Source organism: Schistocerca serialis, chromosome 1 (assembly GCF_023864345.2).
Source record: "Schistocerca serialis cubense isolate TAMUIC-IGC-003099 chromosome 1, iqSchSeri2.2, whole genome shotgun sequence".
Taxonomy (NCBI): Eukaryota; Metazoa; Arthropoda; class Insecta; order Orthoptera; family Acrididae; genus Schistocerca; species Schistocerca serialis.
In genome coordinates, this window is record NC_064638.1 from 629060328 (window position 1) to 629079622 (window position 19295).

The following is a 19295-nucleotide window of genomic DNA, read 5'->3' on the forward strand; positions in this document are numbered from 1 at the left end:
CCACTTTCTGAAGGAGACTTTGTTAAACAGTTATTTCTGCCATTAGTGATTCTTCAACTTTTCCTGGAGTAATGAGTACGCCAAAAGGTTTCAGGTAAAGTGGTCTGTGGATGTAGGACCACTTCTGTGCAGGGTTGGACCGTGGTGGTGCAGCCAGGTCGTCAGAAAAGGCCGACAGTACCTTTGTCAGATACCATCAAATGTCAAAATATTTTGTTAGCACACATTCGACTACACTGGTAACATGTCGGTGAAGGCAGCCATGCCCCTTCGCAGCAAGTGATGAGAACAGTGCGTGGCAGCAGCGAGCTTACAGCTACCGCGCGGTAACACCTCGCATTAGCTTATGCAGGCGCGCGTGGCCCTGTAAGAGGGTGGGACTCGGCCACCCGACGTCGGCGCCAGTGCTGCTGAAGACTGCCAAGTTACTTGCAGGGGATGTCAGACTCCGATGGTGGAGCTAGCCCCAGGCAGTGACGGTGCATGGCGCCTAGGTGCCCGCACTAGCATGGAAGGACTGGTTGGTGCACTGCCCGATCTCGTTCCACTGCACTCTTGGACACAAGTCTGGCAGCTGCTGCACTAGGCCAGGAGGCATCCCCCACACCCCCAACTCCCATACAGAGTAGTACCACGTCCAAACAGGAGGATTTGGCACTACCAAATGGTTCAAATGGCTCTGAGCACTATTGGACTTAACATCTGAGGTCATCAGTCCCCTAGAACATAGATCTAACCTAAGGACATCACACACATCCATGCCCGAGGCAGGATTGGAACCTGCGACCGTAGCGATCGCGCGGTTCCAGACTGAAGCGCCTAGAGCCGCTCGGCCACTCCGGCCGGCTTGGCACTACCAGAAGATATGGTGGTGGAAGCTACAACACCCTCTTTGGCATTTTAGCGAGAAGGAAGTACTTCTCTGGGCAGTATCACTAACCTGGTGTCTTGCTGTTTCGGTAAGTCCCTCGTAGCACAGTAGTAGCCCTCAGTCGCCAGGTTCCATGTAGGTTGCGATCCTGCTGAAGTGGAGTGTTTAGGGATGCCAGTTGTTAATTGTCAATAACGTTTGAACTATACTTGTTTTAATCCAGAAATTGCTTTGTCACACATGTCACAGAATCAGCTTTTGCAATATGGTGGCTCTGGACTACGCCGTTATATTCGACCCTTTACAAACATTAACACAATTTTCTGACTTTACATAATGATAGACACTGCCCACGACACGTGGCGTTCTTATAACTAATAATTTCACTTTATATCTTGCTTAACATCTGAAATATGCACTCGCGACCGTTCTTTTATAGCCGCCCCGGTTACTCGTCCGTGCGTTTTGCGTGGCTCTTCGCTACTTACTCGCCCTGTCTTCCCGAAGGACAAGAGAGACTACTCCACCTTTCTCTCTCAGCCAATGAGGACACTTCTCTCGCCGGCCGCGGTGGTCTAGCGGTTCAGGCGCTCAGTCCGGAACCGCGCAACTGCTACGGTCGCAGGTTCGAATCCTGCCTCGGGCATGGATGTGTGTGATGTCCTTAGGTTAGTTAGGTTTACGTAGTTCTAAGTTCTAGGGGACTGATGACCGCAGATGTTAAGTCCCATAGTGCTCAGAACCCTTTGAACCCCTTTGAACACTTCTCTCGTTTCATATACACTCCTGGAAATGGAAAAAAGAACACATTGACACCGGTGTGTCAGACCCACCATACTTGCTCCGGACACTGCGAGAGGGCTGTACAAGCAATGATCACACGCACGGCACAGCGGATACACCAGGAACCGCGGTGTTGGCCGTCGAATGGCGCTAGCTGCGCAGCATTTGTGCACCGCCGCCGTCAGTGTCAGCCAGTTTGCCGTGGCATACGGAGCTCCATCGCAGTCTTTAACACTGGTAGCATGCCGCGACAGCGTGGACGTGAACCGTATGTGCAGTTGACGGACTTTGAGCGAGGGCGTATAGTGGGCATGCGGGAGGCCGGGTGGACGTACCGCCGAATTGCTCAACACGTGGGGCGTGAGGTCTCCACAGTACATCGATGTTGTCGCCAGTGGTCGGCGGAAGGTGCACGTGCCCGTCGACCTGGGACCGGACCGCAGCGACGCACGGATGCACGCCAAGACCGTAGGATCCTACGCAGTGCCGTAGGGGACCGCACCGCCACTTCCCAGCAAATTAGGGACACTGTTGCTCCTGGGGTATCGGCGAGGACCATTCGCAACCGTCTCCATGAAGCTGGGCTACGGTCCCGCACACCGTTAGGCCGTCTTCCGCTCACACCCCAACATCGTGCAGCGCGTGTCGCGACAGGCGTGAATGGAGGGACGAATGGAGACGTGTCGTCTTCAGCGATGAGAGTCGCTTCTGCCTTGGTGCCAATGATGGTCGTATGCGTGTTTGGCGCCATGCAGGTGAGCGCCACAATCAGGACTGCATACGACTGAGGCACACAGGGCCAACACCCGGCATCATGGTGTGGGGAGCGATCTCCTACACTGGCCGTACACCACTGGTGATCGTCGAGGGGACACTGAATAGTGCACGGTACATCCAAACCGTCATCGAACCCATCGTTCTACCATTCCTAGACCGGCAAGGGAACTTGCTGTTCCAACAGGACAATGCACGTCTGAGTGTATCCCGTGCCACCCAATGTGCTCTAGAAGGTGTAAGTCAACTACCCTGGCCAGCAAGATCTCCTGATCTGTTCCCCACTGAGCATGTTTGGGACTGGATGAAGCGTCGTCTCACGCGGTCTGCACGTCCAGCACGAACGCTGCTCCAACTGAGGCGCCAGGTGGAAATGGCATGGCAAGCCGTTCCACAGGACTACATCCAGCATCTCTACGATCGTCTCCATGGGAGAATAGCAGCCTGCATTGCTGCGAAAGGTGGATATACACTGTACTAGTGCCGACATTGTGCATGCTCTGTTGCCTGTGTCTATGTGCCTGTGGTTCTGTCAGTGTGATCATGTGATGTATCTGACCCCAGGAATGTGTCAATAAAGTTTCCCCTTCCTGGGACAATGAATTCACGGTGTTCTTATTTCAATTTCCAGGAGTATATATATATATATATATATATATATATATATATATATATATATATATATATATATATATATATATATAAAACCTTCAGCCAATGACCGTTCAGATCGCTGTTGCTAGGCGGATCTGACGTCACATTTGCGGACATTGTGACAGAAGTTTGTCTCGGAACACTATCTCAAATTGTAAGATCATACTCCCGAATAGTCGGATCCTGTCCCTACTAAGGTTGCACAACATTGCCTCCTATTATTTCATCACTAATGTTCTTGCTGACGCTTAATTGTTAAATGTACATGTAGCCAGGCTGCTACTGAGCATTCCCGATCGCATAAATATGCATAATACTTGGTTTAAACAAGCGAAGGGAATGCACATATGCATTACAAAGCCTGAACTCGTAGTAGTTGCGTACTATCCCGTGTCGCTTAATTGTTCAGTGTGGCCCTGTTGTTCCTGTAGGCACTGCTGGACTGCTAATCACTATGCGAAATTAATGATTTTTTAGCTGTTCGCGGCCCACTTTTTCCAGTAGTGCTCGGTACACCAAATCCATGGTCTGAGAGTGTGACAACGGCTTGCCTCTCCCTGCGAAGCTCCATTTTCCTGCTGCAGTTGCAGTATTTCGGTGCTTGGCCACGTGCGACCCGTGCTGAGCAAACAAAAACGATGCTGTAATGGGGGTGCCTGCATGTTAGCGCCCACCGGCTGCCTTTCACTACGGTGGCTGAACTGCTAATTTCTGAGGTAACGCTCAAAAAATAGTGGCGGTTTTACACAGGGCTGCATCTGAATGATGTCGAAATCATCTTCAGGTGAGTGTTCTGGCTGTCAACCAAAATATTGTGACAAAATGTCGGCGTTATCCGTCTGCAATTGCGAAACGACATAGAATCTTCCATTACTGCTCATTGTATCTTTGTATCACGGACATATGAATCTTTAGAAGCAGTAGAACTAGTTGGAGTTAGGGCGACTGCACAGCGGCACAGGTACACTGCACATGTCAAGCATGTGTACTCTGTGCGTACATACTACAGTGGTATCATCATGAAAATGGATGGTTCAGGATCACACCCACTGCGTGACGGTCTTCAGGCGCGAAGCACCGTGAATTTGTCACTTCACAGCTTTGTTTCCGAGGTCTTTGGTTGCCACATACACACTATAGCAGCCAAGTGGTTCAGCGCCAGATAAATGATTAGAAAGAGCCTACGCGTAGTAACACAGTGGTCAGACTAAATAAAGAACTAGACTTCCGAAAACAATCTACAATTGTCATATCGAACATACTGACTGTTTTAAATCGTCTGTCCCATATTTAAGAAGAAAGGAATAACATAAATTCTTTAGAAATTCATGAACTGACACCAAAAACGGCCGTCCACTGTGGCCGAGCTGTTCTAGGCGCTTCAGTCCGGAACAACGCTACTGCTACGGTCGCAGGTTCGAATCCTGCCTCAAGCATGGATGTGTGTGATGTTCTTAGTCCAGTTAGGTTTAAGTAGTTCTCAGTCTAGGGGACTGATGACCTCAGATGTTAAGTCTCATAGTGCTTAGAGCCATTTGAACATTTTTTTTTTTTTTTAACACCAAAAGCTTGCGATATTTGTGAATCAATTGCATGCCGTATTACTGGTACAGTAATATCGACAGACTCTCCAGATGTGAGCTCGTGTTTTGATTCTCCGAGAAAAAGATGTAAACAAGAACAGAAACCAACGGATTTGATTATTCTATCAGAAAATTAAGCATACAACTTCACTTGGTTTCTACGATAGAGGAGAGCGTCCGACGGCTAGAGAAACAAACGCGGACATGCGTGGAAAAATTAATTATTCTGGTTCAGAGAATTCCTTTCTTTATCTTCTCTGCTCGTGATTCTCGATTGAGAAAGTGTAATGAAGGACGAAAAGTTTTAATGAAATGCAGAGACACCACAAAGGAAGACCGAAGTTTCTGCATATAATGTAGTTATTGCGTGCTGACGACGATAAACCTATAATACACTTAGAAATAACTTGGAATTCACAAAATCATACGAACAAATATACGAGGGTTGGAATTTTAATAGTGGCAACTATTTATTTACAGCTTGTACAAAATAGATACGTGTTTCAAAGTCTCACTGATCTTCAGAGTACTCACCAGCATTGTGTATAGCCCGTTGCCAGCGATGTGGAAGTCGTAGGATACTCTTAGCAGTGCCAATAGTGTTCACAGTTCGAGCGGCGCGGTCTATTGCCCAACGAATTTGTAGCAGTTCTGAAGCGAATGCCGTGGAGTGTTTCCTTCAGTTTAGAAATCAAGTTGAACTCACGAGGGCTTAAGTCAGGGGAGTGCAGTAGGTGGTATAGCACTTAGCAGCCCCATCAGTGAAACAAATCAGTAACAGCTTGCACAGTACGTGCTTGAGCATTGACCTGCAAAACGATGGTCGGGTCTAGCAGAATGTGTCATCACTTCTGCCTCTATGCTGTTCATTTTTGGAATACAACCTGCGATCAGTTTAGAGACAAAAAATATGACACTTTCGGCAAGACCTGACCATCATTTTGCAGGACAATGCTCAAGCACGTACTGTCAAGCTGTTAGTGATTTGTTTGACTGCTAAGTGCTATACCACTTACTGCACTCCCTTGACTTAAGCCCTCGTGAGTTCGCCGGTCGGTGTGGCCGTGCAGTTCTAGGCGCTTCAGCCTGGAACCGCGTGACCGCTACGGTCGCAGGTTCGAATCCTGCCTCGGGCATGGATGTGTGTGATGTCCTTAGGTTAGTTAGGTTTAAGTAGTTCTAAGTTCTAGAGGACTGATGACCACAGATGTTAAGTCCCATAGTGCTCAGAGTCATTTGCACCATTTGAACCTCGTGAGTTCAACTCGATTTCTGAACTGAAGGAAACACTTCACGGCATTCGCTTCAGAACTGCTACAAATTCGTTAGGCAATAGACCGCGCCGCTCGAACTGTCAACACTATTGGCACTGCTAAGAGTATCCTACGACTTCCACATCGCTGGCAACGGGTTACACGAAATGCTGGTGAGTACTCTGAAGGTCAGTGAGACTTTGAAACACGTATCTATTTTGTACGAGCTGTAAATAAATAGTTGCCACTATTAAAATTCCAACCCTCGTATTTTGCTCGACTTGATCGAAAATAGTCGTCTAAAAGTGCGTACAGCTATTTTTGTGTAGCGTATATCGGTGTTTCTGGTGATAGGTTGCAGTGATGAAGTGTCTGCAACAGCTGCAAATAAAAAATTTTCAGAAGGTAGGAAATATTCTCTTGCAGAGTATGTATGTAGACGTAGTTGTATGTAGATCTATAAACTCTGAGGCTGTTCATGTATTTTCTTCAGTCCAAATATGTTAGTGCTTTTGTTTATTCCTAAAGGTTGAAGTAAAAAATTATTTTTCTTGCAACGTTAGATTTTTTCCTTAGTGAGAAGCAAAACTTTAGTTTTGCAAAGCACTCCATGATATTGTACACTAAAAATAGAGGTGTGTAATTTTTACTGACATTTGAAATTATCAGTTATTGAGAATGGGATAAGTATACGAGATGATCCTGCCCCACCTAGTTTCTTGACGGCGACTATAACAAATACTCATACACTAGGACTGTCCCACAATTAAATTAATAATAGTACCTATCTCTCGTTTCCTTTCGTTGTATGTTCCCAATTGCGACACACACTGCCCCACTACGAGCACATCTCGTCTATCCGAAAAGTCCCTGACTCTTCGGTGGGACATTCCCTCCAGCCTGCTCAACATAGAGAATAAAAAGTATATAAAATATTGTTAAGATAGGACATCACGCAACGAAACTTTTCATTTATTTTTTAGTCTAACTGATTAACGTATTATTAATAACATTTATGATATGTTTAAAATCAGAATTCTGGTGAAATTCTCCTGCATCGAGCGTAAATAGATGTCCCCATGTCATTTGTACAAATACTTTGCCTGTAGTGGGCAGTTGAGAACATAAAACCATACCAAACATCTCGAAAACCTTGATCAGAACCGAGTGATGAGTACTATTTTTTAATTTAATTCTGGGGCAGTCCTAATGTCCGTGCAAGAATGTTTGTCATTGTGCTCGTCACGAAAGTAAACTGGTGACTGCTTTAAGGATGTGACGTAAAGGGTGCATTCGTCGCTGCGTCAGTTGGGAGCAGGGAAATATAGGTGCGAACCTGACCCCTCAGACCATTAAGCTAATGCGCTGGGCCTGCTGGCGACGTGGAGTGGGTAGAGTGGGATATACGGCGTACATTAAGAGCTCTGCACAGCTCCGTCCAGCCCGCGGAAACAAGACACCGGCTACTGGGCCACAGCTGGTGGACCCAGCACTGGGAAGGAGACGGGCTGCGTGGCTGAGGTACTGAGCCGTGGTGGAGCGTGTGTGGCCGCGGTATGCGTGAGATGGTCCCCCGAGGCGGGCAGACTTGAGAAATGGCTGCCAGCGCTTAGCGGAACTCCGCTCTAGCGGGCTCGGCCGCGCGGCTAACATCCCTATTCTCCTGGCACCCATTCTTCCCCGTGCCGCCTTCGCAACTTCCTTTTTTTTCGTCGCGTAGAGTCAGTGGCAAAATACTGGTTAAATAATGTAGCGCCGGCTGTTGTGCTATTAAAGTTAGCCAGCAACTTCAAACTGCATGCAACATGTATGCTTTAATCACCGCTTAATCCGAACACTCTGCTACTTGTCGGTGGATCTGTCTGAGTACCAGCCAGTTCCTGTAAGTCTGTACAGCTTGCTCGTGTGGTGTTTACAGGGCACCAACATGTTTGATAGACAGGCAGGTGTCGTGGCGAAAACGAGTGCCGAAGTTAACAAACAACGGTGTGCCATTAGTCTGAAACACGTGGTAGGCTGCCGAATATGAAGTAGCCAAGGAGCCGTCTCACTACCCTTCTCTCTGCGTACGTGCTAAAAGTCAATGCACTTTCAGTACGATAAGTGTCGGACCACAAACGTTTCTGAAATTAGACCCCATTCATTTTTCAATTAAAATGTGACCTTTGCAACTGCGAACCATTTCTTTGACAACAGTGTTCCACAATGAAGATGTAACAGCGAGAATCTTTCTATTGGACTGTAGTCTTTGCTACGACCAATGTACTTGTGTACAGGCGGTGCTCGGCAGCGCTCGTGTTCCCAGAAACGCCATTACCTTGGCCGCAGCAGACGGCTGTGGCAAGGGTTGTAGCAGTGGCGGATTTACCAGCAGGCTGCCTAGGCAGTAGCCTAGAGCGGCAGATTTAGGAGCGGCAAAAAAAGATTCATATTTATATACCTAATTGTCATCAGGTACACACAAGCAGTTCAACACATAATGTGGATCACCAATTAGGTAATTGTTTTTACAGTTTGCATAGTCATGTTCGTAGTTGCGGCGGGGGAACAAGTGACACGATCATTCGCTAAGTGTGTCTGGTCGAACTGAGTGCACGAGCCGAAACGTGTTCGCGCTGTTGTTGGAGTACGGCGCGTGGTGGCACTGCGTTCGAGAGAAATAGCTTTAGAGCGGTGATACGGGACAGTCCCGTCAAGTATTTCATTCAAAAACAAAAAAGCCGCCTCGGTTGATTGCGTCCTGCAATTTCTAAGACTATTTTGTCACGAAAACTTGACGATTCGCGTGATGGCCGCTGTGAATGGCCTTGCCTCAGCACTGAAGCTGTCGAAGGGATAGGAATGGTGGAGGGAAGGCTGCGTCTGCTGCTTGCAAGAGTGCTAACACCATTCAGATGGTTCAAATGGCTCTGAGCACTATGGGCTCTGAGCACTATGGGACTTAACATCGATGGTCATCAGTCCCCTAGAACTTAGAACTACTTAAACCTAACTAACCTAAGGACAGCACACACATCCATGCCCGAGGCAGGATTCGAACCTGCGACCGTAGCAGTCGCGCGGGTCGAGACTGAAGCGCCTAGAACCGCTCGGCCACTTCGGCCGGCGCTAACACCATTACCCTTAACAATGTGTACAGTACCACTTTGCGTCTGCGGGCAGCTTAACGTTGGCATCGCTCGGAGACAAATGACTGTCTTTCAACCAGTGCCGATTTTCTCTGCTTGTGCCAGCACAAGCGCAATCGCCAAGTTGTCGTGACTAAATAATACTCATGAATATTTCTCTGGCACATTTTTCCCGTTGTACGCTGTAATTTTTCGAAGTGTTTCGTGGATTGTATGAATAATTTCATAACATAACATCGCCGGTGCGTACAAACTTACAGTAGGAAAGAAATCATAATATACTACAATAAACCACCCGTAACTAACCAGTAAACGTAATTTAACTTGATAAACAGCTTTATCGGAAGTGAAGCAAATAAATTTTGATTTCTTCGTTATATCATACTTAAATAAATTTCTTGTGCTTATATTTGGTAATTATTTAATGTCTGAAGACTGAACAAAAGATACTGCTAATTACATACGAGGAATAAAACTACCAGTCTTTTTTACTCCAGTTCTTGGGTTATGAATTGTTAGAATGAATGATGAGGTAAAGCGACGTAGTGGAGCTGCGTATAAAAAGAAGGCCAAAATGAAAAAAAGAACAAGATTATCCGTAAAAAAAGCCAAAGTGGAAGTAGTGCTGAAAGACCGCTTCAACAACATGCACTGACACAATAGAATCTGGCAAAGGTGAAACGGATTTGAACTATGCGACCCAACAACAGTCATCTGTTGAATCATCTACTTTTGAAAAAAACGGATATTTATGTTTTTGACGAACAGGTGGTAGACAAATCATAAGTAACAATTGAAGATGCGTCTCAGTATCAGACGTTAAGTAATGACCAAGTACAAACAAGAGTAAAAGTAAACAAAGATGCAGATCTATGGGAAATCAACTATACCTTAAGGGAGAAGAAAAGCTAAACGCCTTAGCTCTTTTGCGTATAGAGTCAGAATTAATGAACGAGATTTCATATGACGATAAACCTGATGATTTTGCGAATAGAAAATCGTGCGAAAAGATATTGTAAAACTTTCATCACTTAATTTAATTTCATCGTCATCATCAACCGCATTGTTATCGGATAATTGAATATATTGTTTTTAAACTGTAAGTAAGTACCATAAGAATTATACAATTACGTTTACATCATTATGTATATCGTTGTGCTAGTAGTATTAAGGCATACCTTACCCCACTTAATTAGTACTATGTGATTGAGCTTTTGTTAACTCAGAAATATACCTAAAAGTTATTGCTTGTTCAATCTCAACTAAATGGTTGGTTGTAAAAATAATCTAGGAACCGACATATCAATCGCCTACTTCACAATCATATTACTTACGGAAAAAGGTGGTGTGATTGGGACGACAGCGTACAAATCATGAAGTTACAATTTCATTTTAAAAATTGTAATTAATATGATTGTGAAGTAGGAATCGAATGGCCGGGATCGGTACGGGCGTCAAAATTTGAATAGCCTAGCGGCGGCAAATGTGTAAATCCGCCACTGGGTTGTAGGGATATTGGGGTTATGTAGAGTGCACGTGGCTACCAGAATAGTAAAGCGTGAACACGTCAAAAACTGCCGTAGCTAAATATTAGCGCACGATATCTCCCTAAACTACGAAACATGTATTTTTTTTTTTTTTTCGTGCAGTTCGGATATATCGGATATCCATAGCACTTGCACCTGCAATGTATTTTTAGTTGTTTTGGTGTGTATCTCATGCATGAATAATCAATTTCGAAACAATATTGTATCATTTTCAAGCACAAACACAACATACATCTCATTTCGCACCTACAGATATTAGTCAAGTATGCATCACTTAACATATGTACATGCAAAACGCGACATAGAGTTTTCTGTGCGTAGAAGTCGTTTAGTAAATTTCGTGCTTTTGTTTTCAGCTGACGTTTCTTATTTTTTCTAGTGAAATATTTCAGTAAAATTTTCATTCAGTGTTTGAACTTCGTTGAGTGTTCCAGTGGCCGCTGGAATTTTTGGTTTTGGTATTAGTTGTGGTTTAGCAGTATTAGTAGTTGCTTCCTTAGTAGAGAGAGAATTTTGAGACCGCTATTGTTAGTTTTATAAATAGTTCTACTGTTGTAACTGAACTTCGGGAACGCAGTCGTATAGTTTTTTTAAGTAACTGTAAAATTTTACCGTGAGTGAGAAGTGTGGGCTCTGTAGTAGGTTTGTGAGTAGTGGGTTACGGTATGGGATTTGTTGAAAGTATTTTCATTGGGGGGAATGCAGTGCGGAAGACGGTGGGCATTTTAGCGACATCCTCTCCTGGGAATGCAGAATCTGTAGTATAAATAAGTTGATAGAGGAGCAGGAGTGTAAGATCTGTGGTCTTCAGGTGCAGTTACAACGCGCAAACGAGGAACTAGATAGGTTGAGGAGGATGAAGGGTGCTGGGGAATGGCCACTGGCAGTTGGCAAGAGGGCACCTAGGAGGAGGAGGTTTTCAGACAGTTATACTTTGTGTACATGCAATATAGATTTGACCAACAGTCAGACTTGAGTGGAGAGGAGTCTCTTGTAGCTGTAGGTGTATGGAACATGTAGCAGTCCTCAGCATTAGGAGGCCTAGGTCAGTTGCAAAGTTTGACAGAAAGAAGAAGGTTCTGCTGCTAGGTAGTGCGCATTGTAGAGGTGTGGGCCAGCAGTTGCAGGAAGTGTTGGGAAGTGAGTACCAGGTCACCAGCATTGTGAAGCCTAGTGCAGGTTTGGCTCAGGTAACTGACAGCATAGGGGCGTTATGTAGGAATTTTACGAAGGAGGATCAGATAGTGATAGTGGGTTGAGCAGGGAACAGTCTTGATAGGGACGGGGAATATGGTGCAAGTGGTGACCTGGTAAAGATAGCTGCTCAAACTGGTGGCACTAATGTGCACTCCGTGCAACTGTTTAAGCGTCATGATCGGCCTCATCTTATTGTGGGTGGTAGGCGCGTTAACATGGGGATGGACAGGGCGCTGATGGCAGAGGGCATGGGTCACATTTCACTGCTACCAGATGAGTCTGTCAGTAGATCGGGTCTCACTAGGCATGGCCAGCATCTCAATAGGTATGGGAAGGGGAGCCTGGCAAAGCTTATAGGTGACAGTGTAGTGGGTGTTGGTGGGACCACTCATGAAAAATTCCTGTAGTAGTTGGTGTTAGAGCTGCACCTTTTTAAGACTGAAGTCACCTGAGCTGTATACCTGATTAAAGGAATCAGCTTCAGAGGACATTATGTTTCGAATAGAGAAGGAATTACAATATTTGATCAGAATATAAGAAGTATTAGAGAGATAAAGTTAGTGAACTGCTTAGAGATTTTGACTCTGAAAATATTGGTATATCTGAGCACCACTTAAATAATTTGACAGATTAGCTGGCTGTTTCTCAAGGAGTTCCTTGCGGGGTGGAGGCGTGGCCATGTACGTAAAAAACAGTATTCCATTTCAGTCGATAGACGTATCACGGCACTGCACCGAACAGATATTTGAATGTTACTCAGGGGCAGCTGAATTTAGTGAAATTAAACTTCTAATTGTTGTTGTTTATATGTCCCCTAATCTTAACTTCAGAGCATATCTGCTCAAGCTAGAGAGGGTTCTTGATTCACTTTATAAGAAGTACCAGAAATTAGTTATATGTGGTGACTTCAGTATAAATATTGTATATGATGGCGCAAGAAAAAGGATGTTGGTAGATCTCCTAAATTCATATGGTCTGATGCAGATTGTGATTTTTCCAACTAGGGTGCAGGGGAACAGTATCACAGCCATAGACAATATTTTTATTCGTTCTTCGTTACTAGATGGGCATTCTGTTTGTAAAAGGGTGAATGGCCTTTCACACAATGATGCACGAATTTAAACACTAAAAGGCTTTTGTATTCTAACAAATGTCACATACAATTACAAACTATGTAGGAAAGTTAATCCAACAGCAATAAAGAGTTTTTTAAACCTCGTCAAGGAACAAGAGTGGCAGGGTGTTTAGAGTGCCGATAACGTAGGTGCCAAATATAATGCTTTCCTTAATACATTTCTCGTGCTCTTCGAGAATTGCTTTCCATTAGAACGTTCTAAACGGTCACTAGCAGTAAAAGGCAGCCCAGGTGGCTGACTATTGGGATAAGGATATCATGTAAAACAAAGCAAGAATTATATCAAAATGTTAGAAGTAGTCACAATCAAGCTACAGTAGCCCTTTACAAACGGTACAGTAAGGTGCCTAAAACCATATGGTCAGTTGTGAAGGAAGTGTCTGGTCAGCAGCACTTGGTCGACGATATAAAGCCAGTTAGCAGTAAAAATATTTCTGTTACTTATAAATCAGATATATGTAAAGCATTTAACAATCATTTTCTGATCACTGGTGGTGAATTAAATAAAAATTTAGTTTCTACGCGTAATCATATAACTCTCTTGGCAAATACCTTTCCGAGATTGATGTCTGAAATACTCCTCTATGACACAGACAATGGGGAGGTTCAGTCAATAATTAAATCACTGAAGACTAAAGACTCTCATGGACATGATGAAGTGACTAGTAGAATATTAAAGTACTGCGTTGCACATGTTAGCCCTATATTTAGCCATATCTGTAATTTTTCCTTTAGGAATGGTCAGTTTCCTGGACGATTAAAGTACTCAGCAGTAAAGCCGCTTTATAAAAAGGGAGAAAGGCATAATGTAGATAACTTTAGACCTATTTCTATGCCATCAGTGTTTGAAAACGTTATTGAAAAGACTGTGTATGCAAGGATAACTGATCATTTTATATCACACGATTTGCTATCAAATGTACAATTCGGCTTTAGAAGTTGTTTAACAACTGAAATTGCTATATTCCCTTTTCTCTGTGAGATACTGGATGGGTTAAACAAAAAGTTTCGAACGCTAGGCATATTTTTTTATTTAACTAAGGCGTTTGATTTTGTTTCACAAAATATTGCTCCATAAGTTGGATCATTATGGAATATGGGGAGTAGCTCACAATTGCCTTACCTCTTACTTTAGCAATAGACAGCAAAAGGTCATTATTCACAGTGTTGAGAATGGCTGTGATGTGGGGTCTGAGTGGGGTACAGTCAAGAGGGGAGTGTCCCAGGGATCAGTGTTGGGGCCACTCCTGTTCCTTATTTACATAAATGATATGCCCTCTAGAATTACAGGTAACTTTAAAATATTTCTGTTTGCTGATGACACTAGCTTGGTAGTAAAGGATGTTGTGTGCAACATTTGCTCGGTTTCAAATAGTGCAGCTCATGACATAAGTTCATGGCTTGTATAAAATAAACTAACGCTGAATTACAGTAAGAATCAGTTTTCACAGTTTCTAACACGCAATTCAACAAAACCTGACGTTTTAACACCATTTTGTTTGTGTGTGTGGGGGGGGGGGGGGGCAGGGGGGCGTCGCGTGTGATCTAGCGATGAAATGTTTCTATGGTAGTTACTGAAGCTTCACGCGTTACTCTTCTGGCAGCCACCAGCCACGTACACCTCGCTTATCCCTGCAATCCTTCCAGTACTATTTGCTGTGCTCAACATAACGGCGCTACTGGGAACATAAGCGGTTACCGAGCGCCAACTGTACCCTGGTTGTTCATGAAAATAAAATAGAAAATATGACTATAAGAAAACTGACTTTCATTGTAACTGAAATTAGGTTATATATAAAGACAGTCAAAGGCAAAAATAATATACAGAAACTTTTGGCACAGATAGGTACGAAAGTATAAAATATCAGAAGTAATGCTGAAATACTGAATCCGTCTTCTAATTGTCCTACACAATAACAAGTCAAGGGCTACTGCCACAATAGTGTTCAAATCAGCTTAAATCGCTAAAATTCAATAAGGAGATACGGTCCGGTCGAGTCTCTATGAAGTTCTGTAGAGAATTTTCAAGTGAATTAATTCTTCTCTTGCCCACACTTTATCTCAGGTCCCTCTACCAAGCATATTTTCCCCATGATTTGGAAAGAGCACAAGTCATTACACACACATAAAAACCGAAGTCTACTTGCTCCACAAAAATTTCACTCACATCCATCTAGAACATATTCTGAGTTCGGATATTATGGCCTATTGGAGCAAAATTATTATATCCTCCATGAAAAATATCATGCGTTGCTAAAACATTAGACACCAGCTACAAGTCCCAGGCGACGTAGGTGTTTCAGAGCAACGCTGCGCCGTGTGAGTTCAGCCGCTGCAGGAGCGTTACAAAGAACAGGACCCAGCACTCGTACGGTCTGTCACAGCGGCAATCTGTTTTCCATTACGCAGGAAATAGCATTCAGGATGGGTGAATTACATCTCGATTAAACCTGGCTTAACTACTTTCCAAAACAAATTAACTGATTTTCCAGTGGTTGCTGCAGTCCTGTTTTAAAAAGTCGAATGTCACAAAATGTGTAACTTAACGACCAAAGTGTCGAAAGTTCTCTTCTGAGCTAAATTTGTTCTGGGTGTCCTATGTGATCTATATTTTAAATTACTAGTATACTCAGTGGAAATATATATCTTGATACCCACAATGATCGACCGATAGAAAGACAAGAAACACATTGCGTAGTTTTTCTATATTAATAAAAACGACTTATGACATCTAAGCCTTTAGCCTTTATTTTTAATTCACAATCAGCACTGTAAATAGTAACCAACATTAGTATCTTCTGCCCAATAACATATTCCGATTTTAGATACAGCATTAAGTCGTTACGAATAACGTGAAGTAAATTTTAATGCCTGGTGTTATTGTTGATGCAAATTAACAGTGTTTTCGTTTAAGAGACCTACGGTATCCACATGCATTATCAGTTAATTTGATATCGACAATATCTATTTTAGGTTATTATGCACCAATGACAATGATAAACCAATTATTGTGTGTGCAAACATCAACTACGCGTTTGCGAAACAGCGTAGAAAATTTGATGTTTTAATTACAACGTAACAATTGGCAAATATAACGGCATAGATCCTCTATATCGAAAGTCCCTTAGAGACCGGGAAATAATTGTATACGAAACCAGCCCAAAAACTATGTGACAATTGAAAATTCCTTAAGAAAGGTTGCAGTGTTATTTATAAGCGACGGAAGCAGCGGAGGCGCACTCTTACTTTACATACAAATGTCGGATGTCGTTAACTAAACAAGTTTACTTTATGCACTGACTCACATATGAATCATGCTAGTATGACGTAAACGAAGTAGGAACGAGGAAACGAGAACCTGTGACGAGAATAAAAATATAAGACTTTGCACGAAAATGAGAAAAATAACATTCTAAATTAAATCCTAAAGAAAGAGCTCTAGTCGCTTGGTCCGCATCATCGTGTTCCGTGGAAGACCAAGGAAGACAGCGTTAAATGGTCTTACAACGCGCGACGCGTCTGATTGGAAACCGCTTGCTGACGTCACAAGGCCGCCCGTCGTTGCCGCGCAACGGAGGGTGTCACCTGGGAATTAGGCTGACGCAGCTGCCGACGCCAGTTTGCTCGTGCTGCAGAAGTCGGCAAGTACGACTGATACCGTCATTCTGCGCTCTCTTAATGTCGCTTCTTGTTCTGTAATCTATTTGTGAGACGCGTAAAATTACATGCTTAGAATTTCAAACCATTTGACAGTAACATCACTCCAAACCTTTAATAACACGTAATTAAATTACATTAATGCATAAAGTAAATGTTACGGATGTTTAGCGTGTTGTCTCGCTAAAAACGATAGGTTCCCTCATTTGTCGGCACATCAACGAAATTTTTGTTCAACATTGTTTAAAACCTGTTTATTTATACTAACTGTAAGTTGATTTTTTGATGTTGTATGTTACTCGTAAATGATTGCAAGTGCGTTCACAGCCGTCCACCTGTGGATCGTTAACTTACGAACTTCCCTTTTTTGGCATACACGTAGATCTTAAATGATTCAGAATGTAGAAGCAGATGATCAGTCAGCATATTCATGTTGAATGATGACTTCATAGCGAAATTTCGTATCTTTGCTAATAACCATCCACGAACAGCATGTTCCAATTGCGCCAGGACGCACACAAACCGAACTATGAGTAAACCACGGTAATTAATGTGATTAAATTTTAGTGTTCCGTTTTTCAACTTAAATATATTTTTGTTCCGACGTTTTAATTTATTTATTATTTGTTTCTTACTGCAAATTACGTTCTTTCTTTACAAGACAATAAATTATAATTATGTACACCAAGTCAACGTCGTTGTTAGATGGAAAAGAAATTCCCCTAATGATAAACAACCATATAAATTTGATCTCGAAGATTTTCGAAGCGGTATCATTTGCTGATAAGTCCCGAAATGCCCAAAGAACACTGTAGGCTGCGGCAACGACAGACTGTTGAGATAGCTTTAAATACAGAACACCGAAGGTGAAAAATTAGTTTTTACCCTTTATACCAAAGTACCTAATAAAAGTAGTCCGAAGTGGCCACTGTGAGGACATTTCCACAACTAAGTTTGGTAGTTGAAGAAGAATTTATTCCTGTCCTGCCTCCATTACGATGACACAGAGGAATTCAAGTACTTTTTCGAGGAGCTATTTTCCTCTGAACACATTCTGTGAATAATTTTGAATGATCTGTTTCCATTACTTTTTCTCCAAATTTAATCCTTCCTAATAGAAAACCACTGTTTCCTCGACTCCTCTCTTTCTTGATACCTCGACCATTCGCACCTCATGAGGTACTAATTTCGGAATGTCACTAACTTCATTTTCAGCTGTCTGTGTTTTTTATTCATATCTCTAGCTATACAAACAACCAAGGAAAAATTAGATTGCTTGCAGAATTTTCCTTCTGTTGTTAGTAAATGTGCCATTTTTCATCTTAACTGATGAAACATGGTGTCTCCTCAACATGGTTCTCTTTGTTCTTTTTTCTTTTATTGTTTTAATTTTTTTCACTTATCAGTGTTTCATTGTGGCTCCTCACAGCCTCTCCAACACACTATCGAACATTGTTATTTAGTTAAGGAAATCTATCATTTTATTACTATGCTTTGCTTGAATCGCATACATTTCCCGAAATAGTTACCTGCGCTGTTTAAAATTTTCATTTTCCTTGCCTTCTCAATACATACAATATATTTGACTCTTTACTTCTTCTTTTTCTTTTATCTTTTACTTTTATCAAGCAGTTACTCAACATCCATATAATTTGCATGTTTCTGATTGTTATTAAAAGAATTTTAGCAGTGAGAAAGGAGTATTTGAATAAACCCAAATGACCTACTTAACAACGGACTAAACTTAGCAATTTTTTCATGGTATTCTTTTTTAAAATTGTGTGGCTTCACATTAAATACTAATATTCGACAGAGAATTGTAAACAAGTTGTAACTGAATCAGATCGGGCCCTAACCCGTATCCTATCTCAGTCAAGAAACAATGCAGCATATAATCCGCAAACAATTAAGGAATTCATTCTTAGTTTATTTTTGTATGCAAGGCATACACAACGGTGACGTTCCTTCTGTTCGCTAATCTCCATTGGAAAGTATTTCAGCAGTTTCTAACTGGAAATACTGAGTAAAACAGAGATCGAAGAAAAGCGAGTTATGACTAGACCTATTTCTACAATATACTGTCTAAAATATTCCAAAGAATTATTTATTTCAATAATAATTTGTGAGACTAATAACATAATATTGTAAAATATTTAGTATTTGGTGGATACAAACTTGTAACAGTACTATGGTAAGCTCCAGTCAGCAACATTTCTGGTATCAAAAGTGTTGTTGAACACTGTACCCTCTCTATCGATTCCCCTTTCAGATTACTTGAGAATGTAGCTTACGGGTTAAGAAAACGCATTCCGAATGTGCTACCGCTATCCGCAGACGACTGTTTTGTGGTCTGGCCGTTTCGTTTCATCTCATCTTCGTTTCAACTGAATATCCTTTACCTAAAGGCATTTGACGATGTTAGCGACTCCATATGAAACTGAATTGGCATCGCCAATAGGGATAACATTTTAACACAGCTTGTAATTAAAACTGGGTGCACTCCCTTGCAGCATTCAAATTACGCATAAGACACTTTAGTGAACAGAACGTTGCCATTTTTTTTTCCATAGCGTCACTTGCTTCAAATAGAGAGTTCAACGCCCGATGGAACCCTATCATATCCCATCATAAGCAGACATCGATACGAAATTCACCCAGATGCTGGTCGATTCTGAATTACGTTTTGGTAGTTTTCAGGGTTTTTTAAGCAGCA